The sequence below is a fragment of the Carassius auratus genome, chromosome 38 (genome assembly GCF_003368295.1).
Source record: "Carassius auratus strain Wakin chromosome 38, ASM336829v1, whole genome shotgun sequence".
Taxonomy (NCBI): domain Eukaryota; kingdom Metazoa; phylum Chordata; class Actinopteri; order Cypriniformes; family Cyprinidae; genus Carassius; species Carassius auratus.
Window position 1 is genome coordinate 13748500 of NC_039280.1, and position 25023 is coordinate 13773522.

A 25023-nucleotide genomic window follows, 5' to 3' on the forward strand; every position below is an offset into this window, starting at 1 on the left:
ATTGGACATATGTTTACAGGGCATAGGGGTATGTTGTCACAATTAAACCTATTTCAGAAGTAGGCCTACATAGTAGCTAAAAAAATATGAAGCATAAAATAATTAATTAACAGCAAATTGTAACACAAATACTGCATCAAATACTGTTACTACATTATAAAATAAATAATAGGCTTGGCCTAGTTATGTGACAACATCCCCCAAAAAGAAGGTAACTTACTGCCTTATGTGAACTAAAAACCTTGTCAGAACCATATAGCTGTGGAGATTCAGCAATTCAGCTTTTTATCATAACTCTTGTTTTTATTAATACGAAATTTTTCTAGTCACCATATTCTAACGTCAGCATTAAACGCGTCAAATAAACAGACTCTGCAGTGCCTGTTTACTGTCGGTGAGACATTAATTACAATAGAGTTCAAGTTGCTTGCTGAACCTGAGCGTGTCGGCCGTCGCGAGCCCCTGCGCGTGGGCACCCTCCCACAGCCGGGCTGCTTGTCGCTCCAGATCAGCGGGGCTCTCTGTGGCCAGCGGCGGTCCAGCGCGGAGCCGGAGCGGGGGGCAGAGACACTCTACATAGGGATTCAAGGCAGTTTACAGCAGTCGCTTCCAGAAAGATGGACGCAGAGTGCGTGTATTAACCTTCAGCAAAGGGAGTTTGTCCTACTTAAGAGAGGAGTAGAGAGAGAGAGAGAGAGAGAGAGAGAGAAAGAGAGAGAGAGAGAGAGAGAGAAGGCGGCTCAGATCTGCGTGAACTTCACCAGTCTTTAGAAGCCGTGAAAACACCAGGTCGCTTTCTTCAGACGCGTTGATTCTTTATGGACGATAGCTCAAGCGATCTTCACGCAGTCAACGGTGAGTGACTGAACCATGCTTGAAAACTGAGTTAAGCACACAGCGTTACAGATGTTTCATGTGTATTTTTTATGTTTTGTTTATCGAAAGTCGTTTTAACATGCTTACAAAAAGCTATTTTTGTAGTATTTATGTATTTTTATTTAGTAGGCTAATTAATCGTACAGTATAGTGACAGTATGCGTATTTATGACCTCACTACTAACTATTCAGACGCTGGTACTCTTTCATTAGATAAGTTAAAATTGACTAGAATTTTCATTAATCAGTACTCAATAGTAGCCAACTTGTTCCTTTACTAATAGGCTCTATCCAACAAGAGACTGTTGCATTAATGGTGACAAATTAGTTTTTGCATTAGAATTGTATTATTGTCACTAGTACCTTTTCCAGTTTTAAAATGATACCAGTATGAGAGATACAAGTAACTTTCATTGTTTACCAGTAACATTTTGTTATCAGTTGTTACTATTAAATAGCATCTCAGTATGTGTAAAATGTGTTAAACAAATCATACTAGTAAGATTAAGTTACATTTAATTATTTTAATTTCCTGACCTCATGTGTAAAATGTTGCATTTCATCAACATTTGTACTAGTGACAATGTAATTTGTCTTTTTACTTTTTTTAAATATAAAGTTCATCTTAGTTTGCTTTCATTTGTGCTTATGTGCGTTGTTTTTGCTGTTATTTTGGCTGTGAGAGTGAAGTGACTGAGTACTTTATCTTACAAAAGTCATAATTTTGTTGAATGTAGGCAGACACCAATTTATCCCAGCAACAGTAATTACTGCATCCCAGTGTCTTTTTTAATTACAGCACATGGAGCGTCCCTCCTGGAGACACATCTTTGTATTCGTTCTCTGTGTGTATTTAACACATTCTCACAAATCCCCATGATTCATTCTCAGTAGATTCAGATCTCACCTTTGACTAGTTTTATGTACTCGGTAATAATTATGACTTGTTTATTGTCTTTAATGATGTTATCTGAGAATGAATGCAGTCTCTGTGTGTGTGTGTGTGTGTGTGCTCTTGTTTTTGTGACATATGAGGACACAACTTTGTATAATGACATGGGTATGACACAGGTATTACAAGGAGAAGGTGACTTTTGAGGACATTACCCATGTCCCCATTTTTCAAAACGCTTGTAAACCAAACAGAATGAGTTTTTTGGAGAAATTAAAATTGCACAAAGTTTCCGGTTAGGTGTAGGGTTGGTGAAGGCCGATAGAATATATAGTTTGTACAGTATAAAAACCATTACGCCTATGGGATGTCCCCCACTTTTCACAAAAACAGAAGTGTGTGTGTGTGTATAATTCACAAAACAATTTGCTTTCAAAGGTTTTGTTGGGGTTAAGTGTCTTCATCTGTCACATTTTACATCTCTACCCCCCCCCCCCCCTCAACCGACACCCTTCCCCCAAAGTTAAGTCTATTTACTAGATTTACATGCAAATACTGGAGTTTTTTTGGAAATTCCTGTTATTCTCAGTTAGATTTGATTCTCAGTGATATTCCAGTTATGCTTTGTGTTATTCACCCATTTACCGTAATGTTACTTCAGTACTACTGTACAGCCTTCTTCAGCCAGCTGTTGTTGTTTAAAACAGCATTTGTTTTATGCGCTATATGACAAGAGTTATGGTACATGATGTGCTAATTTAAGACAGTGTTTTAGTGACTGTCAAATCATAAATTAGTTAAATATTCCATATTGCCTTTCATATTGCATTGGAACAACTTAAAAGTAAAGAAAAATGCATTAAACACCCAGTCATTTTAATGTTATGATTCAAGTGTGTGTCATGCTGGAGGACACTGCAATGCTTAAATACAATACAAATTTTATTTTCCTCCTCCTCTTTAAAAGAATCAGGCTTAATTTTGACCAGTTCACCTGTTGTGTTCAAAACAGTTCTGTTTCATCTATCAACGTAGATGAAGATCTTATGAACTGAAAACACAAAGTCCCTTATCACCAGACTCTAGGAGCCCACTTGTGGTTCCCATCAGTAGAAGATGAAATATTAGACTAGATTTGATTCTGCTGTTATAAAGACATTCTTCACACTGTCAAAAACGGCCCTCTCTGGAATTCCATTCTTATTATGAGATATGTTTAGCAGTACCAGTATGTTTATTTGTATGTTTGAGGGCTTTTAAAGCTACAGTATGTGTAACAGGATATGCAGCATTCATGCACCACTGTTACTTGTACTTGTAGCCAACTTTAAAATTGGGAGGATCCAATGGCTATGCACTGACACTGCTTTCTGGCACTGCACATGGCCCGCCATACCCAGCTGCTTTCAGGCATCCCATTGGAAGTATTTAGGACAGAAGTAGGACTGTAGGTGGATGAAAGTGATATTTAATATTTTATATATACTCTCTATGCCTTGTGTTTGAATGAAAATGCATGCTGTTTCAATCAGTCTCTGCACAGGAAACCATTTATTGATTGTGTTTATCCTCTTACAGTTGATATACTGCATAACAGTATGAATGAGAATTGACGAATTATCCTGGCAGCTGTATTTAATTTCAAGGCCTTGAATCTTTGAAGTATGGAACATACAGCTTTGGGAGTCAGTTTAAAAGTTATTTTTGAAGGGTTTCCAAAGAGAAAGATGAAATGTATAAACATAAATTATTAATATTTGAGATGTCCTTAATCCCCCAGCATCCATTTTTTCTCCTCCCAAGAGAAAACTGTTTTGCACGCTGTATATTCCTGGACTTGCATTGCACCCACTTTTATAATTTCACAAGTGCAGGCCGTTTAATATCAACAGACTGCTTTTATGAGTCCAGCCGAAGGGAATCACTCACATGAGCTGTCAGTGTGTTTATAGAGTTAAGAGAGGCAAGTCAATGTGCTGGAAGGCTGGTCACACTGTGAAAGCCCAGCTGTTGCTAACAGTGTGTGGGAAATAGGAATCAGAGGTAAGCGCTCAATGACCACTAGGTCATGTGACATACATTCCATGTAGCTCATATAACTTTAAACCAACTGCAGTGACAGCCTTACTAAACCAGGCATGTGAAGGTCTTTAGTGTTTAATTGACGGATATAGAGACTGATAAAATGAACAAAGCATCTGTTTCAGAATGAATTTGGCATCTGCTGCATGAATGAAGATAGAGTTTGTAATTTCATAGGGTGTTGGATGGCTTTTGGCAGGCGTTGCTTTGTAAACCTGCCTGCCATTTTTGTCTTGATTGGAAGTGCACGTCAGTATACCGACAGTCCAGGGCACCAAATTTATGAGGTTATCTCTGATATGGTTGGTGTGGGAAAAATTCAGCGCTGACACAGAGAATACCGTAAATCTTTGATTTAGTTGCTGGAGTGGCTCTAACGTAGCCATTTATTAAATTCACCAAGACTTTGCTGTCTGAATTTTAAAAGAATAATGGCATTTTTACGTGACTGGAATCCTGACAGTAGATCTAGCGGTCTTGAGGCTGATTTGCTGTGATATGCATATGTGTGTATTTATGGCTCTGTATATGGAAGCAGTTGATCTGTATCATGTTGGGGGAAAAGCCATCCATTAATATCCCTGAGAGAAAATCAATGTGCGCCACACAGTTTTCTTGGTTTTGTCTTTCACTTTCTGCTAATATATCACATGGAATAAGTTTCTTGACGGATTTACAAATTGGAACAGAACAATCTGCATCTCTCGGCTCGATTACAGGCCTCTCTGTTGCTCTCAGTTGGACCCCTCAATCTCAATCAATCACAAAGCACAGGGTAATTTTAGTTCAGGAAGAATTGCACAGAATAAATTAATAAAAGGCAGTGCTTGAATGTTGTGATAATGAGAACTGTGAGGAGCCATTATTCTGCTAAATCTATATAGTCAAGGTGTCAGTGTAATGCTTACAGCTGTGATGTTGAGGACAAGCAAACCCAAGCCTCCCGACTGACCTCAGAGAGTAAAGTCAGCAAACTGATAGTGATAGGCTGTAAGCTCCTCCCACGAAGATGCCCATCCACTTCCACTTGAGAAGTCGTGGCCTAGTGGTTAGAGAGTTTGACTCCTAACCCTAGGGTTGTGGGTTCGAGTGTGGGTTTGAGCCGGCAATACCATGACTGAGGTGCCCTTGATCGAGGCACTGAACACCCAAGTGCTCCCCGAGCGCCGCAGCATAAATGGCTGTCCACTGCTCTGGGTGTGTGTCCACTGCTTTGTGTGTGTGCGCACTTTGGATGGGTTAAATGCAGAGCATGAATTCTGAGTATGGGTCACCATACTTGGCTGAATGTCACGTCACTTTCAGTTTTCTGTGGTGGTCTTTGGAGCAGCAAGACGTGATTTCCAGTGATATGTACTATGAGGTGTGTTGCATACTTTGGCAATTTGCATTATGATGTTATAGGGTCTCTTGTGAAATTTGTACATATAATTAATAAATTCATTTATCAATAAAATCCATTTTTGCACAGCAAAAGTGACACAGAAGCTGCATCTGAAGCAGCATTTTGATTTATGTATTTAGATGTATTTACCTTGAAAATACATTGAAATAATTACAAAAATTGCAATGCAAAAATGCGATTAATGTTTTTTTAAATAATATTTTAAAATGTGATGCAATTTTAGAGCCAATAATGATCCAATAATCAGAAGCTTTTGTGGAAGATAAATAGTACTTGTAATAATTGTAGTAATAATTGTGCTTTTTGTGTTTCAACTGTTTCAAATTTAATGTCTACATATAAGCTATAAAGAGGCTTATTTACAAAAAAAAAGAATATACAAAAAAGGACGAGTCTCATTCATATGGACTTTTTGTGCATAAAATCTATCTGTTCGTGAAATTTATGAATTTGTTCATGCATTCTATAAACATTTTCACAAACAAATCATGAAAACCAAACAACTGTCACACTAAAATCTATTAAAAGTGTACAACAACAAAAAAACATATAGGAACAAATGAAACCAGAAAACTCACACACTGTGAAGATGAACATAAGATGGTTTATACATGTTTTATGCAAATTTCTAACCTTAGGCACTTGGTCGCTCATTTAAAATAATCCAGATTCATTAACTTTAGAACGAGTTAAGAACAAATTCATGTGCATGTGCAGTTGTTCTGAATTATGCAAAACATTTTTCTGTGCATATAAATTATTAGTGAATGAGACCTAATTAACGGCTGTTATTAATGAACAAGACAAATTAATGGCTATAATTTCATTACCAACGTTAAAAATGTTTCTAGTTATCAAAGAATAATATTTTGACCTCTGATATACAGTATCGTGAGGGAAGCATACTCTGAACTAGCTTCACGTCTTGTGCTTGGCCTGCTTTCTATTAGCCAGGAATCTGCCCTGTCAAAGGGCTCTGCAAATCTGCACACCCCCACACTGAGAATGAAACATTATGAAAACACTGTCCTTTTTGTACGTCCCCTGATTTATGATCTTTGGCCTGCGAGAGATGTAAAGCATGCTGCACTTTCTCTCCATCTCTGTCTCCAAGCTGATGCAACGCAGGGGTCCTCGGCTCACAACTGTTTCCACTGCACAGTGCGTCCCATGGTGATGTGAGTTATGATAAGAGACAAGCCGCTCGCTTCTGCCTGAGGCTTGCTCTGACACTCACCTCTTTCTGCTGTGCTTCTGGCTTGGTCCAGTGCATCTCCCACTGACTACAAACAAGCAAACCGTGCAACATGCCACAGTTTCCTGCTTTACTGCTGCTGACCGTGCCTGCATTTTAACCTCTGATCTGTAATTACGTGTGTAAACATTAGTTCAAGAGCGGACGATGGTAAAGGAATGCCAAGTTTGCAGTCTGCTTTTGGAGAATCAGATTTATGCTTGGAGTCACTGAAGCTGTTTAACCAGTATGTCATCACCATTTATACAGAGCGGCTCTTTAATGCCTCAGTTGTATGTGTGTGGTCAACACCCACATCCAGTCTACAGACCTCACACAAGAGCAATCCAACAAGGAAAGGAATATAATTGTCAGCATTTTAGTTCTCATTTGTAGTCACAATTGATCAACAGTTGTCACATTAAATGTATGTTAGTCACATGTATTTTGTAGATAGTTTTTCTGTCTCTGTAGTACTACTGCTTAATAGAGTTCATTAACAAAACTGTAGTAAAACTGATTTGATGGGTGAATCAGTAATGTGATGCAAACTTTTGTGTTCTCTATACTATTCTCTCTTTAATGTGCTTAAAAATAAATTAAAAGTGATTTCAATATGTGGTCGTGGATTGAAACGTTTTTATATGAACATATTGTTAAACATAATTTAAACAAATAAATGAATTAATAAATATAGAGGAAATTAGATTAAAGTTTAATTCTATAGTTATTTGTTAATTGATTTGTTTTTGAACTCCTTCATATAGATCAGAGTCTTTTTATTTTTCTTAAATAGAAAAAAGAAGTATTAAAGCCATTTTTTAGCCATATCATAAATTATTTTGAAAATAGTATAAAAATTATTCAATTAAAGACTCTTGTCACACTTTAGTTTGGGGACCAAGTCTCACTAGTGGACTTTTCCATTTATAAACTCCTAATTTATTAATAGTTAGATAGTTGTTAAGTTTAGGTTTGGGATAAGATCAAGGGATCTAAAATATGGTCATGCAGAATAAGGAATTAATATGTGCTTTATAAGTATAAACAACCAATATACTAGTAATTTGCATGCTAATAAGAAACTAGTTAATAGTGGGAACTTCTCTTTAATCTAAAATGTTACCAAGCTCTTTTTCATAAAAACCCATGTGCAAATTGCTTCTTCAGAACATAAAGTTCACATAAAGTTCATGAGATTCCGTAAAGTAGAAATGCCGTGTAGATAGCAATTCAATTATAGAGCTGATGAAATCCTATATTGACGTCCCCTCTGAAGGTTTTAACTGGCTATGTAAAATAATCCAGAAATCAATCTTTAGTGGAATTTGTCGCTTGTGTAATTGATGGCTGCATGAGAACCTCTGGTTAAAAGATTGCAGATCTATAGTTTGAAATTCTGTGTCTCCATCTTTGACGCAGCGGGCTGCATAAACCAGAGGGTTTATGCTCAGTCCAGTCATGCTGAACCATGACGGCAGTCTTTCAGGCATGTCTAAAGAGCCGTGTAGGCTTTGATTGCCCCGTCTTGTGAGGGGATTACCATCCACACAGCCTAGCACAGCAATCTAAACTGCTCTCGTTTTGTGTCCTTGATCACCCCCATCCCACATGCAGGCAATCAGACAGACTTATTAGCCGTCTAGAATATAGAGATCTGAGTCTGTAAGTTGCAGCTTTGTAGTGCACCGTGTTCACACTTAATCTCCAAAAGCCTGGAGTGACTGCAGCAAGGTTGTTGACCTCTCTCAATGGCCTTGTTAACCTCTCTGCTATTCCCATGTTGAGAGGCATCTGTAAAGGTAATGGGATGAGGTCAGAGTGTCAAGAAATGGTCCAGAAGACACAATACTATTTCAGTGCTGTCCATTATGACAGTAAACGGGTAGCATCCATAACAAGCCAGTATTCCTGGAATGTGTTGACCAATGGAGCAAGCAATTGGCAGGATGGCATTGTTTAAGAGCAGATCTGAATGCCGAGAGCCCATTAAATGAAGTACACATTTTTCTGACATTCCATTGGCTTGCACTGAAGCATTGTGTTGAGAAATAAAGAATTTTCTGGGAGGTACTAAACTGTCACACAAACAAAGCCTGCTCGTTGTTCCATTTTTAAGTGGAATTCGACTATATGAGATCCTGCAGGCTGACATATGAATCTGGATGGAGCTGTACATTTACAGTACATTAGCATTTATCATACTCTGCAATTGCTATCACTTTATAAATCCATATATGCATGCTAATCCACTGTTGCTCAATTACTAGCTAAACTCATTTTCAGTAATGAATTTATTGGTCAAACTGATTAATTGGCTAAAATTTGGCTTTTTAAAATGGCTCGGTTAACAGAAGCATTAGCTCGAATCCCCTTATTCATATTTCTCCTATGCCCTAAAAGATTTCCTTATCTAGTTTTCTTATAAACCCGACATTGACACTATGATTATTGAATATTGGTGAGTAGATGCTGACAAAACTTTCATTTTTGTGCAGTGTTTCTGTGCTTGCATTAGATTGCTGCAATAAAACAAAGAAATTAGTTAGAGCTTTTCTAACTGCCAGTTCCATCTTTCCAACATGAATGGAATTTTCTGAGTGAGTTATTGTTTAAATGCCTGAAATAAGGTCTGTGGTTAACACAAGCTCCAAAAAATTATGTTCAGCATGTTAAAAAATCATGTTAAACAGGAAAATTCATGTATTTATTATTCAGCTTTTACAGCCTCTTTGTGTTTATACTCATGCTCTTGCAAACTATTATAACTCAGACTTTCCACCTTGTAGATTTTATATAAAGATCGATTAAGTTGTCAGAAGCTTAGTGATTGAAGTCATGCTCAAGGCTTGTTCTTTTTTGCTTCTGTGGTTTGCATGTACACTTTAAAATTCTTAATATTATATGTTAATTTGTGAAGATTATCATGATGAAAATATGAATAAACTATTTTGTTGTTCATTGTCAAACTTATTTTCGGCATTTCTCAAAAAGTCAATGGAAGGGTCCATTTGGCTTTTTATCAATGAAACTGTGGTGCTAACTTAAAGTTTGGCCTATGGCTTGGTAACTTCCAAATTTACTTATTTGAACTCTTAAATTCTATAGAAAGCACATTCAGTACAATGTGGTTCAAATGATACATTTTCCAGAGGTAAAGTTTCCTAAAAAGTTAAGTTCAAATCAAATAAACTTTAACAGCATCACCTTATGTGACAAGACCAGCCTTAAATCAATGGGGTATATTTGTAGCATTAGCCAAAATGCATTGTATGAGTCAAAATTATAGATTTTTCTTTTATGAAAAAAATCATTAGGATATTAAGTAAATATCATGTTCCAAGAAAATATTTAGTAAATTTCCTACCATAAATATATATCAAAACTTTATTTTTGATTAGTAATATGCATTGCTAAGGATTTCGTTTAGACAACTTTAAAGGCAATTTTCTCAATATTTAGATTTTTTTGCACCATCAGATTCATGATTTTCTCTGCCAATTATTGTCCTATCCTAACAAACCATACATCAATGCAAAACCTATTCATTCAGCTTTCAGATAATGAAATTATTATTTAAAAAAGAAAATTGACCCTTATGACTGGGTTTTGTGGTCCAGGGTCACATATAAAGGATTTATGTGTATGTGCATTTGTGAAAGTTTGCACTTAGTGTAATTGTGGGAAGTGGGGTTACTGTGAGCTCCAGTGGATAGAGTTTAGTGAATGACTTTGCCAGATCGCCTGTGGTGTTGTTCCCTCTTCAGCCCACTCCATCAGCTGACTCTCCTCCACTCTCCCTCTCTCTCATGTCTTTTCCCATTCCAAAATGAAAAGAAAATAGGGGTGTACCATAAATTGCCTGTATGAATGTTACCGCTGTGCAGATTATTCACATTTTACCATAATTGCAGACAGTTGGAAAATGAAGAGAAATAGTTGTTTTCTCTGTCTCTGTGGTGTGGTGTCCACCCTCTGGCTCTCTCTCCTCCACCCCTTTTGTGGAGCCAGTAGATGAAGAACAGTCTCTTTGGCTGCTGTTGTTCGCCTGTGAGATCTGGGGTTCAGTTTGAGCCCCACTGTAATTTTATCACCCCTCTCCTCAACAACACAAACACAAACCTCTACTCCCAACCCATAACCCTATTTATGTCATTACAGCCACCTTGTCTGAAAACTTCCCTGACATTTCCAGGAGACTTTCTGAATCACAGCATTCACGGCTGAGACGGGGCAGACATATTTCCACTGAATACTTTTTTGATTTACATGTATGGTTGACTCATTCTGTTTGGGCGCTCTGTTTTCTTAACTTATTTTTAGGGACAGGTCAGTAATGTGTGCATGTTTGTTTGAGCCAAATAGTCTCTCATTTAGTAACTCAAATCCACAAGAAAACTATTATTGGAGTAGTAATATCAAGCAAGTCATTGGCCAATAATTATAATTAGTTTGTTTTTATTATTTAAAAAATCATACACTGCCGTTCCATATTTGAAGTCATTAGAAACTTTTAAATGCTTTTAAAATGTCTTATTCTTACCAGGGCTGCTTTTATATAAAAATACAGTATAACAGTAATATTGTGAAATATTATTACAATAAAAAAAAAAAAAAAAATATATATATATATATATATATATATATATATATATTTTTTTTTTTTTTTTTTGAAATGTAATTTATTCCTGTAATTTATTCCTGAATCTTCAGCATCATACTCCAGTCTTCAGCGTCTCATGAACCTCAGAGATCATTTAATGCTGATTGCTGCTCAAGAAACCCCTCTTATTAATATTAATGTTAGAAAACAGTTGTGCTGTTCAGTATATTTTTGTAAAAACTGTGATATATATTTCAAAATTAAGTGATGAATAGGAAGTTCAGTAGAAGATAATTTAATTGAAATAGATTTTTTTTGTCACATTATAAATGTCTTTACTGTCACTTTTGATTAATTTACACCATCCTTGCTGAATAAAAGTAATAATGTATCTACTATTTTAAAACAACACCTGTAAGCTACTATCTGAATAAGAGAATACAGCCTTATTTCAAATTCAGCAGTATTTCATTTATCCTAAGAGAACAGTAATGGATTTCCTGTGGCCCGCATACAAAGAAATAGGAGTCTATTTTAATAAAAAAGCACAGATGGATAACATACATAAATATTTTAGAGACACTTAATTTTCTCAACGCTCAGCTAAAACTTTAGTATTGCACTGCAACTGTTTATCAATGTCATGATCACATTGAGTAGATAAATGCAAGGCTTTTTCTTTCTCACTTTGGTAGCGACACCTAATAAACAAAAGCCCACAAAGTTGAGATAATACCTGTTCATCATATCAATCTATTACGTTTTTAGAAGACATGAGAAAAGGATTAAACCATTATACTGAACTTTTCAAAGTGGCACATTTTTAAGTGAGAGTTAAGTGACGTGTGACCAAGTATGGTGACCCATAATCAGAATTTGTGCTCTGCGTTTAACCCACACAAGTGCACACACACACAGCAGTGAACACACACACAGCAGTGAACACACACACAGCAGTGGGCAGCCAATGCTGCAGCGCCCGGGGAGCAGTTGGGGGTTCATAGCCTTGCTCAAGGGTCTCACCTCAGTCATGTTATTGGGTTTAACCTTTAACAAGGTTTTTCAGACAATTCCTGCTTGACCTGAGACTAGAACCCGCAACTTTCGTGTTTCAAGTCGGACAGATAGAGTGGACTATCCTAAATAGTCTGCCTTAGTGACTACTTTAGTGTAATAGACTAAAACCTGCAGAGAAATCTCTCAGGTTTCAATACAAATATCTTTGGGTTTGGGTTTTGAATATGAATGAAAGTATTTTGGGATTTGAAAAACATTAGGGTGAGTAATTGATTTGAACATTGACCTGCTGTTGATGAGCTTATCAGCATTTATTGCAAAATTGGTTTTTAAAACCTAATCATAATCAGAGGGATAATTTGTTTGACCTTTGTCATGTAGTATGACCTCCTCTTGATGCAAGTCAGATGCCTAAAGCAGGAGTCTGTCCTGATTGTGAGAACTTTAACCTGTTTGAATCTCTCGGAGGAGAGCATGAAAAAATGAGTCGGGTTTAATTGGGCCTCACATTGCTTGTCTTTGAGGGAGTAGCACTGAGAGGTGAACAAAAGCAGGACGGCACATCTGGGAGACCAGCCAGTGGGAGTTTTGTTGGTGTTCACCGGCCACTAAAGGCCACTATGTGTACTGCTGCCAAGTTAGTGCAGAATACTGAAGTTGTGTGTCAGTATTGATCTGAAAGGACTTCGGATTATTTGGTGACTCAGCGTTTCCCTACAGAACCAAAGTACATACAGGATTTCAATATCTCAGTACTGAGATCAGCTGATTTGCTTGACATTTTAATCTCATGTCAGGTATGTTCCTGATTCTTCATGATTTATGTGGAAAATAAGACTCATATTGTCACAAATTTGAGGGAAAATATTGAAGCAGTTTTGTTTGTCTATAAAATATTAAGCTACCAGTCATTAACATTTTATCTGTATTAATTACACTGTTAAAAATGCAGTTTCCGAGAAGCAGTAATTTGAGATGGATAGAAGCTGTCCTGACTCTTTTAATAGTGAAGCCATTTCTCCTGTTTTTGTGCTGCATAGAAAAAAATGATTAGAGTCGGTTACGTAACTCCCCCCAGAGCCTCTCCACACGCATCACCGTCTGGATATATCTAAATAATGATTTTGGGGTTTATTTATGCTTAATTTGCACAGTCCCTTTTGGTTTATTAATGCATCTGCCTTCTTTTCGTGTTTGATGAGCTAAAATGAGAGAGGGGAGAAGAGAAAGAGGTAGTGATGGGGTATTTATAGAGTATCCTGCTGTGGGGCTGGCCGGTCTGTTTCAGTGAAGCATTGCGTTCTGTCAGACCCCATCAGATCTCCATATGGACTCTAACTCTCTCAAATACACACAGAGCACTACATCATTCCTATTAAGACGATCAACATTTTTAGTTAAAAACATGCTTTACTGATATTTTATTTTTAAGAAGATAGAACTGTATACAACGGTGAGATATAACTGTATTAAAAAAAACTACTGTAAATGGACATAAAGCATTCAGCATGTAATATTGAATAATATAATTTACAAACATTAAAAATTATTTATTGGTAACACTTTAGATTAGGGAACAGATATTCACTATAAACTAAGAGTTTACCCTCAATAAACTCCTAATTTGTAACTTATTAATAATAAGTAAGTATGTTATTAAGTTCAGGTATTGGGTGGGATTATTGATGTAGAATATGGTCATGAAGAATATGTGCTTTATAAGTAAGTACTAATAAACAGCCAAAATGTTAATAATAGGCATGCTAATATGCAGCTAGTTAATCATGAGAATTGGTTCTTATAATAAAGTGTTACCGATTTATTCATTTATGTATTTACTTCATTTTATTAATTCATGAACCTGATATGTATTTTATATCTCTTTAATTAATATGTATATATTATTTTAGTATTGTTTTGATTATATATTTTAAATTAACTTTGATCTAAAAATATAGCTTTCATTCTCTTTTTTATAGTTTTAGTTTTTAGTTATTTTGCTGTGTGATTTTGCCATTTTTTATACGTTTTATTTTTTGTATTTATAATTTATTTTTATTTAAGTTTTTAGTAATTTTTGTTCTTTTTAATTATAAGTTTTATTTTATTTCATTTTACTTTTCAATTTTATATAAAAAACATTGTTTTATTCAACAATACCAATAGCAATATTATTCTCAAGTTGGATTTTTACTGGAAAACAAGGCATTTTGCTTGGTCATGTACATTATACACTGAATATTTCAGGGTAATATTTAATGAAAAGTCCTTATATGAAAAAAAAATCTAAATTTAATAACTATGTCTTAAATACAGTAAATATCTTAAATACAGTTTCAAATGATTTGATATTTAATGTGAAATGACATGCAAAACACTCTCTGAACACTCGCTTTCAGACTTTGCACTGACAATTATATGACTTGAAACAGCATTAGAAAACAAATCTACAAAAATCTAAATGCCAAAAAATTTTGTTGCCTTGTATTCATACACACATGCACAGGCTTCCTTATTTAAAACATTAAGCTCCCTTGTTTTATTAATGTGGATAAAAACACAAAACAAATGCTCTTTATCACTAACTCATTATTCAATAAAAGCACTAAACATGCAGCCTTGTATATCCTGAGGGAATCCATGAAACCAGAGGAAAAAGATAGCAATATATGCTCCTTGGCCCATCTATTTCTCTTTGTCTTTCTCACCCTTTTTTTAAGCTTTCTGTTGAGTTCAACTAAGTGCATTCACTTTATTTCTGTTGTACCATGCTGTTTTTTCTTAAGATCACCTCATATGCAAGTCATGAAGTCATTAGTCTTGATTATGTGACTATTTCGGATAGCTGCACATCGTTGCATGTTTATGCATATGTCAGATCCTGTGTTTGACAGCAGTAACGTAGCAATGTCATCATAGCTTTGATCTCGCAGAGCTCCCCATCTGTTACTGAGATTATGTACTGAGAGAGACAAAGCTGACATCAATGTTTCATGCATTCACCCGAGCTGCACAATACATCCTGTATCTCTCTGAGGTTTAATCAGCATCGCTTCTACATGCATCTAGTTGAGACACACGGACTTCTGTCCTTTAATGCTTACTAGAGCAGTCTGTTTTAACCTTTAGCCTTTGAGTGGCTCACTCTCAAACACACATACAGAAAGATGCACGTTTTCCTCTCGCCTTGCTCTGTCAGGGTAACTGAAGGCCTCCCTTAGGGCGCTCGGGCAGATGACTTCATTGGCCTTGTTTGTTTTCTGCCCTTGGGGCTGGAGGAGAGGAGAGAGAGAGAAGGCCACCTCATCCTGACACTCCAGCACAGGAAACAGTCTAGTCCGGGCTGGAAACATCTGGTTTCATGTGTGTAAACTACAATCATCCTCTGTGCCACTATAACACTGGTAATGTAGATGCCTCCTTTATGTGACAGTTTTTGAATAACCAAAAAAATTTGACAAATAAATGAAAAGTCATTTGCATGCTTTAATGCAAGCATTTATCTGAAAGTCAAGTCAGTTTTATGTAGCAAATTTCACAAGCAGCTTTACAGAAAAATCATGATGTCACATTTATTAGATTAGAGCGGAGCGATAATGTACCATAGTACATTTTCGACAAAATAAGCTATCGGTCATGTTACGCTGCCTGGAAGGAGCACGGAGCCGTGGATAAGCGAAATAAGACTTTAAAAATCCAACACAGGGTATATCCAACACGGAACATGGAGGAAGACACACGTATGTGGTTTGTAGACCTGACAAAACAGAACTAAAAAGGACAAGGCTTATAAAGACTTGATAATTGGGGAAACACAGGTGCATTGAATAACTAAATTACCAGGGACATGGAGCACATGGGAAAGAAACTAGACAAACCTGGGAACTAATCAAATCAAACACGGGAGACAGAAACTGGGTCACAGGGGCACAAACAAACATAAAGAGTCCATGGGTGTGACATTACTCCCCCCTCCCAGTAGGTGCATCCTCGCACCGTAGAAATAACATAGGAGAGGGAGAATGGGTGGGAACTTGGGAAGAGGTTCCGATGGAGCACGGACTCTTGAGAGTTGTCCAGCAGACAAGGACCATGGAGGAAGGAGTCAGGGAGGAGACTATGGAGGAAGGTGGAGCCGACAGGGGGGGGAGCCATGGAGGAGGAATGACTGCCAATTCCAGGTGGCCGACCCACGGCAACAGAGCAGGTGGAGGAGGAGCCCAAGGCGGAGACGGAGAGCCGAAGAGTCAGGGTGACGAGGAGGATCCGGAGGTCCTAGGCGGAACAGATGGCTCTGGCAACCGATAAAGAGATGTGGATCCAGAAGGCCACAGTGGAGCCAGAGCGACAGAGGACTGAGGTGGAGCCGAGGGGATGAAGGAGCCTGATGGAGCTGGAGAGACGGATGGATGAGGCAAAGCCAGAGGAGTGGAGTCCCGAGGCGAAGGATGGACGACGCCAGACCAAGGCAGAGCCGGAGGGACGAGGAAGACAGGTGGAGCTTGTTGACTGCCTGGCCACAGCGGAGAGGAGGTAGCTAGGAGCCATGGTGGAGCCGACGTGTCAGTGGGCCAAGGCAGAGTCCAGGCCTCTATGGCTGATGGCGGAGTTGAGGGAGACTCCAACCACGGCGGCGCTGGACGATGGCAGTCCCGCAAAGCTTGCACCGTAATGTTGGTGGGCTGAGGGCGAGCGGAGCGGCTGCCAGATGACAGCGGTGGAGGAGGCAGGAGCTGGTGGGAGGGTGGTTATTTCAGAAGAGCGGCTACAGGAGGGTACCTTCTAGGAGCAGGCACTGGAGGGAGCTCTATGGCTGGAGCCAACACTGGAGCGAGCTCTGGGGCTGGAGTCTTTCCTAGGCTTAACTGGGGATCAGGAGCTCTTCCTCGGCTTAACTCTGGAAGGGGAGCCCGTATGTGCTTATAGTAGTTCTTGAATTTGTTATTATTGTCAGTTAGTTAATTCAAGATGTTATCTGATGATATTGAGAATGATGAAAACTGAGGTTCTGTAACATATCTTATTGGGTCTTACTGAGTTTTGCTCACTAGAAGAAAATAGTTTCATTTGCAGTGTTTTATTTCCAGAATAGCTTTGAATGCATGAATGCGTTGTTTTGAATATTCACAGCATGCTTTCGGTTAAAAATAATATATGTTTTGATGAAAACATCTAATGTTAATAACACGCACTCATGCAGTCTTTTCTTTGTGTTTGTGTTGACTGAATGTTAGGATTCCACTGTGTTTCTGCATAGTCCGCCCAGTATGTTTCATCATGGTCCAATGGCAGTCATTTTTCAGGAGTACACCCACTGGGACAAAGTCAAGGATTTACTGAGGTTACGCATTATATATTGCTTTTACAGTTATTTAAAAAAAGCTCATCTCTTGCCTCCCCATTGAATTTGTGGGATAAAGTCTGTGTAATGTACTGTAATCTTGTTTCAGTCTTGGCTGATGTACAGTTCCACTTTCTGATACGAGGATGTGATGCTTATTTGGCTTTTGGAGGCACTTAGATCTTGACTGTACTATTTAAACGAAGACTAAGGTCACTAAGTGAGAGGTCTGACAGACTGCTTTTCAAATAAAATGTCTAATTATAAGATACTTGGCTGCCAAATTGTGGCTATTCCAATCAAATGTCCATTAATATTGTAAATTGAGTCATCTGGGAGGTTATGGAGTCTTGGAAGACTCAGTACAGTGAAAGTGGAATATACAAGGCTCTGATTGTTCAGTTTGGAAGGCAAAGTTAAAATAAAAGCCCAAACAACTCAGAGCCCAGTTCAGCAGTGCTGTCCTGTCTGTTCTTTTTACCTTGTGCCCAGACAAATACTGCTCATTTTCTGCTCCAGATGAGAAGTCAAAACAGATGTATGGGCTGAGTCAGTGGCCAATACCTGCATTCAGTGTCCTCTCTAATGTGATCTCAAAGCAAACAGGGGTGATTAAGAATGAGAAAATGAATAAACGTATTTTATCATTACATACTGAAATACTGTACTGCAAAGACTGCTCTCATCTTCATCAACAAATTCTTAATTTCCAACAAACTATTGAATGGCTGAATGAATATCAAATCTAGGATCTGTGTAACTGGTCCTTGGCCCTGTTTTTTCTCACTCCCTCTGCCTTTCAGCAAAATGAGTAAGAGAATGAAGGAATTTGAGAGAGCTGGATGGAGAGAGTGAGAATGGAGAGGCAGATGGAATTTGTGAGAAAATAATCTTAGGGTTATTTGACAGACAGAGATGTTAAGAGAAGCTGCTCTTTTTTAACATTTTGAGTTCCATTCCCTCATTAAGAATGATGTTTTTGGAATTTCTGGAGCTGCTTAGAGGAAAAATCCTCCTAAATTGTAAATTCTTTTTCCACAGAATTATTATAACATTTGATATGCCCTCATAATCCATCCTTAAAAACAGTCAATATTTTTTTTTTTTTAACAATGGAATTGTCTGGTCTTTATTTATCAATTTTACCACTAATAATAACCTTACCACTGAACTTTACCTCTGAAGTTCTAGTCTCTCATTCTCAGTTATCTTCCCTCTTGTGGTCTAAAACTGAACTGCTATTTTTGCTAGTATTTACGAACCTGAATCCCTTTGGAGCACTAATGAATGGAGAGAGGTGCTGAATCTAAAAGTACTATTTATGGGAATTTCTACTGAATATTTATATTCCTAAGCTATTAAATTTCAAAGGAAAAATAGTGTCTGTGAGTCTTAGATACTTAGATTGTTAAGAAACTTATTGGGATTAAATAAATGATTTGCAGGGTTTGTGCAGCAAAGATACTTTAAATGAGAAAAAGTCTCTTCTTGATTTCTTTATGCTCTCAAGCTACTTTTTCATTCTTGAGTACAATTAAATGTGAAAATTTTGTTTCAGGCAAAGGTATTATTATCTGAAAACTGAAGCCACACACATTTTTTTTTTACTTAAAATAAAATAAACTTCACCTGAAATAAAATAAAATATAAAAAACGTAAATATAGACATACTTTAAAAAACAAATAAGCAAACAGACAAAAAAGAAACTAGAAGTAAAACAATCAAAACACACAACAAAATTACTAAAACAACAAAATAAAAATGGAAATACAAAAACAAATTAAAAGTATTGAAATGTTATACTATCTCAGTTATTATAAAATACCTGATTTCAGGACAAATTTATATGTAATTAATTAAAATTCTGGTACTAATAAAACACAAGCATATTTTATACTCCATAGTATGTCATGATGATTATGTAATATATTGTCAACACTATTTAATTTGTCATATTAATGTTTTCTTTTCTCGTGTGTCCTGTTAATCCAGTGTAAATATTTGTCTTGTGTATACTTGCCATGTTTTTTGTGAAAGACAGCACTTTATGCAAGATGCATAAAATAAAATCACTTAGTGTTTTTTCTTACTGTTACATATTTGATCCATTCACAGTGTGTTTTAAAACACATTTTTCTCTCACAGGTAGAACGTGAGCTTTGTGGGCTCAAGCGTTGTCTGCCACTAAATCAAACTGAAAATTTCTGAAAATTGAAGCAGCAAATCATCTTTTATGTATGTGTGCTTGCACAATGAACACAGCTGAAACTAGGACAGACAACAGAGCATTAGGACAACAAAGCTGCTTTTACTTTCCTGGAAAACAATATAGAAAAGCTGAGATTTACTGCTTTTTACTTATCATGCAGGATATAGGGTTACAATTTCATTATGAATTACTAAGATATTTTTATTCATTCTTGTTTTGAGACTACAAATAGTCCTGAGTGAGCAGAACAAAGAAGAGATGAGAAATCTCTCAGTTGGTGTACTAAGACTGTTATGTAACACTTTCTCAGGCAGCTGTGTCCTTCATGTTTAAATCGTGGCTGTCTTGGGACTTAATGTGAGGTGTTTCTGCAGTGATCATGTTAAAAATGAAAAGACAGAGACAGAAGACAGAAAAGTGCTATCGTGGTCACATGCAGTCCCTTAGGAACTCAAGTATAACTGCAGATGTACAGCAGTTAGAAACAGCATTTGAAGTTGTCAGGACACTGACACTGAGAGTCATATTAGAGGTTTGAAGGCATTTTAAACAAAGAAATGGCAGATGTGTGCTTGAGTGCTGAGCATCAATTCACATCAGAGCTGAGCTCTTGTGTGTCCTTGAGTCGTCTCTGAGATGATTGAAGACGCTGCATGACTTTGACACCACTGTGCTGCTGTTAGACCCATTACAGCCGCTTAATGAGACAGCCGCGGAGATTAACGGCATTAATCAACTGCTGTGGGCCGTTCGGTTTCTGACACTGACAATCTAAAGCACGTCTGTAGAAAATAGTACAGCTTGCTGCTGTCATAATCCAGAGTTTCAGCTGAGAAATGTAAGCCTTTGAATGTGTTTCTGTGTGTTTCTGTTTTTTTTTTTTTGAGAAGAAAATACTGTATACTGTATACATCAGTATATATCATTCCTGTGATATCAAAGCTGAATTTTTTGCATAATTACTGCCGTTTCCATTGGTTGGGGGATATGACCAAAATCTTATATCACAATATGAGTAATTTTATTTCAAGATAATGATATATATCACGATATAGATATTTTTGCTTTAAATAAGGGCCTTATGATATCTATTTACTATACCATAGAAATTTCATAATACTTTTTTCCCAGTGTCAGTATCACAAAAAACTACTAGTCTAAATAATAATAATAATAAAAAACTCAAGCTCAACGAAGACAAGCAATCTAATTACAAGCAATAGGACAAAAAAAAAACTACTAAAGTAGAACAAATAAATAAGATTTACTACATACATTGTAAGTAATCAAATGTATAAAAACAGCTTATTCTTCACTGTGTAAATTAAATATATATATATATATATCTTCTTATTTTAGTTACTAAAATGATTTATTTAATAGCAGCGAGAGATTTTCTCTCTTTTGTTGTTTGATTAACATGAATTATAGACAGCAGGGATATTAGACTGCTGTCACTTTAAGAGCTGCCCGGCTGTAATATAGTGTTACACTTTTTCTTTCTCAGCTGTTTGCGTTCACTTAAAGGTACAGTTTGTAGGACCTGCCACTAGAGGGTGCACTATCAAAACAATAACAATCGTGTTGTTTTTATGGCTAAGGAGCGTGGAATGATGGGATTTGTTGTCTTCTACCCAACTGCTGACGGCCATCAAATCAAACAGAAACGTAAATTATGGATTTAACGCAAGTTCAACGATTTGCGTGAATAGATTACAAAGTCAATGCAAAGACGCAATCAGACTATGGATCAGATGCGTCCTTGCACGGGTCTAGAGACGCAATCCCCCGCGTTTGGCGTCTATGCCCCATTATACTAATCTTGTTGATCATTATAATAGCATACGTTTTCTGTAAAGATCAAAACAATTCACATGTCGAGTAATACACGAGCGAGATCGGCATCTCTTTCTAGTTGAAGTTTGTCATGAAGCTACTTCCGCATTTGTCCACAACACTGTGGTCATGTGGTTTCTACGTCCGATACAGTAGGTGGTGGTATGCATCTGATGCCATGAAGCCATGGTTGCAATCTGCCATAAAACTAAGAAGAAGAAAAACTAATGTCACTGACAGGTGACTGCAATGCCCCGTGTCACTGTTTAGAATGGGAATTTTCTCATGATTTACAAGTAGTTGAAAACATTTGAGATATTGTTAGTAATCAGCTTGACAAAATATATAACACTAGCCTAGTGGTTTTTGGATCATTTACGACAAATATCTTACAAATTGTACCTTTAACACTTGATGGTCATTTTGACTTATACAGTGTGTGTATTTGACCATTCAAGGCCTATAAAGCAAAAAATTAACTCCATACTCCTATGCTCTGTGAGCACCATCTTCCGGTGCACATGCCCCTCTGAAGCTTTCAGAAACTTGCATAGGTGCATAGGAACCTATTGTAACTGTTGGTGTTCTTGTCATTCTTCTTCTTCCACTCTTGAGTCTATGGCAGCCCATTTAACCGCTTGCGAGAAAGTTGTGAAATTTGGCACACTGATAGAGGACAGTTCAAACATTAAGTATAGCAAATTTGGAGTCTCTATATAGAACTATCTAGTGCCACCACTTGTCCAAATGTAACCCCATTCTTCCGGATCCTCGCTGCCACACCTCACACTCGCTACGAGTGGGTCTTCGGCATGGGAGGTGGACGCACTAACAAGGAGGCTAAATGACTGCAGCCACTAGAGTCTGTTGCCAGTGCGACTCTTGAGATGGGGGAGTGAGATTTACCTGCACAGCACCTACTCGCTGGTCTCCGTCACACTCACCCCCATAAACCTCACTCCCATCCGGGTCACGGCACCAATACAATTCAATACAGTTTGTAAATATTTTTTTTATATTTGGGGGCATGGGGTGTGTAGACATAGTCTCAGAAAAATGGTTGCAGGGATTCAATGAGGTAAAAAAAAATTAAAGGCACTTCAGTGTATAACTTTTAAGATTTTTGAGGATTATCAAATCTGGTTGATAAGGCAAAAAAAAAGGTTTTGAATTTCTTGTCGATATATGAAACTGTTTTCATTCATTACATCAACGAATTTGCTGGAAAACATGCCAAACTGCATCTGAGACTGTATCTCTGCAATGCTTTGACATATTTACACCAACTTTGTATGTGCCATCGTCACCTCGGACTGACCATACCACAGTGCCACCTATTGGTCAAAAGTGTTGAACCAATCTTTAACCATTAATAATTCAATTTTAAACCAATCTTTAACCATTAGTAATTAAGTAATTAAATGACATTTCAAACAGTGCCACCTATTGGTCAAAAGTTATAAGCCAATAAATGACATTACTGGTGGTTGTATTTTGGATTTCTCAGCCATTTTGATTAAAATCATCTTAAAATGGTTTCAATTTCTCATCGCAGTAGTTGGTCTGATGCTTGGATCTGTAGTGCTTGGCCCATTATTGTTACTTGCAGTTATATTAATTATTATTATTAAGGTTAAAAACAGTTACTTAATATTTAAGTGGAAACCACATAAATGGGAAACATATATGGGACAAGACAGTAAAGAGTACTGAAAGGAAGCATTGAACTCGGGCCACCCAAAGCTGTTTTCGGAAGAGGGTTCTTGTGAAAGGACTTTGAAAAGAGGTCTTGATTAGAAAATATAGGAGGATACAGTCAGGAGGCAAAGCAGGTAAATTGGAATGGGTTTAGACACGTTTAAGCCTATGAGAGCATCCTGTCCCTGAACCAAATTGCAAGGCTGCAGTCAGAGGTCAGCAAATGTGGCTCAGTTGTTAGTTTTATGAAAATTAAAACGCTAATACCATCCCAAAGCTCAGAGGCAGTGCAAGTTGGACAGTAATCCGATTCTCCATGACAGAAATAAAAAACAGCACAAATCCACAGTTTTTCCTCATACCTGAAATAGGTTCTGTTCGGTCTTTCTCTTATTAGGGAATATAAACATTTTCCACTCACATACCTTGCTTAAACTTGCTTTAATAATATATTATATTTTTATAATAAATTAAGAATTATCTTTTGGAACCCTACTGTATGTCATATTTTCTTAACTTGTCATTCAAAAGTATAGGTCAGTATGTATGTTTGTAGTTTTATTTATTTATTTATTTTTGCTTATGGTAAAGAAATGAATATCTCGTTTAGCAAGGATGAAAAAAAATCCACAGAAATATTAACTAGCACAATAGTTTATTGAAAGGCAAATTGACATATTAACTAATTTCTGAAGGATCACGTGACACTGAAGTAATGGAGTTATGATGCTGAAAATTCAGCTTTACATCACATGAATAAATTACATATTTAAAAATAGAAAAATGTTATTTTAATAACAATATTACAGTATACTGTACTTTTTACTGGATTCAACTGCTTTTTTTATCCAGTAACTGAAGAAAGTTTTATAACTACTGGCAGTCTGGACTCATTAGAGTTCATAATCCTCAGATCAGCATTAATTGAGGCCAGTCTGTGACCCCAGGCTGCTTCTCTCCATGTGGAGGTGCCCCATAACCCCTCTCAGCTCCCAGTACATGAATTAAGAGGTCAAGTGAGTCAGTCAGCATCTTTGTTGTGGTGCACGGCTGGCCTTGTATTGTCCTGCTGTGTATCCTTATGCATGGTTCTCAGGGATGGGAAAATTATGGTAGAAATGGAGATGTGTCCTAGTCTGGAAGGAGTGATAAAGGGGTCAGAGAGGAGGTGGGGGTGGAGGAGAGAAGTGGACTGATGCCGCTCCGTCCTCAAGTCCCAGACGCTTGGCCCTCACCATCTGTCACCCTGCAGGCTCTCTCTCTTTCTCACTGGGTCCAGAATGGGTCAGACACACATTTACCTCATCTAACAGGACATTTGCCTACGGGAGCAGGTGTGGAACAGCCAGACACTGTAAGGTTAATGGGGAGAAGGTAAAGAGGATAGTTCTCCCACAAATGAAAACTGTCATCATTTAAAGAGCGCTTAGTGAAACACATTATATTTTTCTTTGCATAGAACTCATAATGGCTTTCATTATAGTAGTAAAATTTTCACTCTTTTACATATAATAAACACGGACAGTGACCAGGAGCTGTCAAGCTCCAAAAAGGACGAAAAATAATTAAATAAACCCACCATTCTGCTATTTGCAATACGTAAACAGTATTTAATTTACTTTAATATTAAGTAGAGAAGATCTGTATCTTGGAAACTAGTGCAGAAGGAAAGATATTTAGTAAATATTATTTTAGATTTCATTCTTTTTCTTTGCATAGGAAAGTCTATAATACATTATGTGGGTTTAGATGAGTTGGAATTTAGTGCACAAGTTGTCCTTTTTGGAGCTTGACAGCTTTAAAGATGAAAACATTATAGCATATTTATT

At 37.1% G+C, this 25023-nt stretch overlaps 1 protein-coding gene across 2 annotated transcripts in view; it reads left to right on the forward strand.

Annotated features, from left to right (window-relative positions):
* Positions 1–546: 546 nt before the first annotated feature.
* LOC113057147 (leucine zipper putative tumor suppressor 2 homolog) overlaps positions 547–25023 on the forward strand; it is a 62752-nt gene continuing 38275 nt past the window's right edge. The window contains exons 1-2 of one of the 2 annotated variants that reach the window (XM_026224270.1): positions 547–855; positions 17344–17450. The gene's annotated coding sequence lies outside the window, so the exon portion shown is untranslated. The remainder of the gene's footprint in view (positions 856–17343; positions 17451–25023) is intronic. The other variant, XM_026224268.1, reaches the window with a different exon arrangement.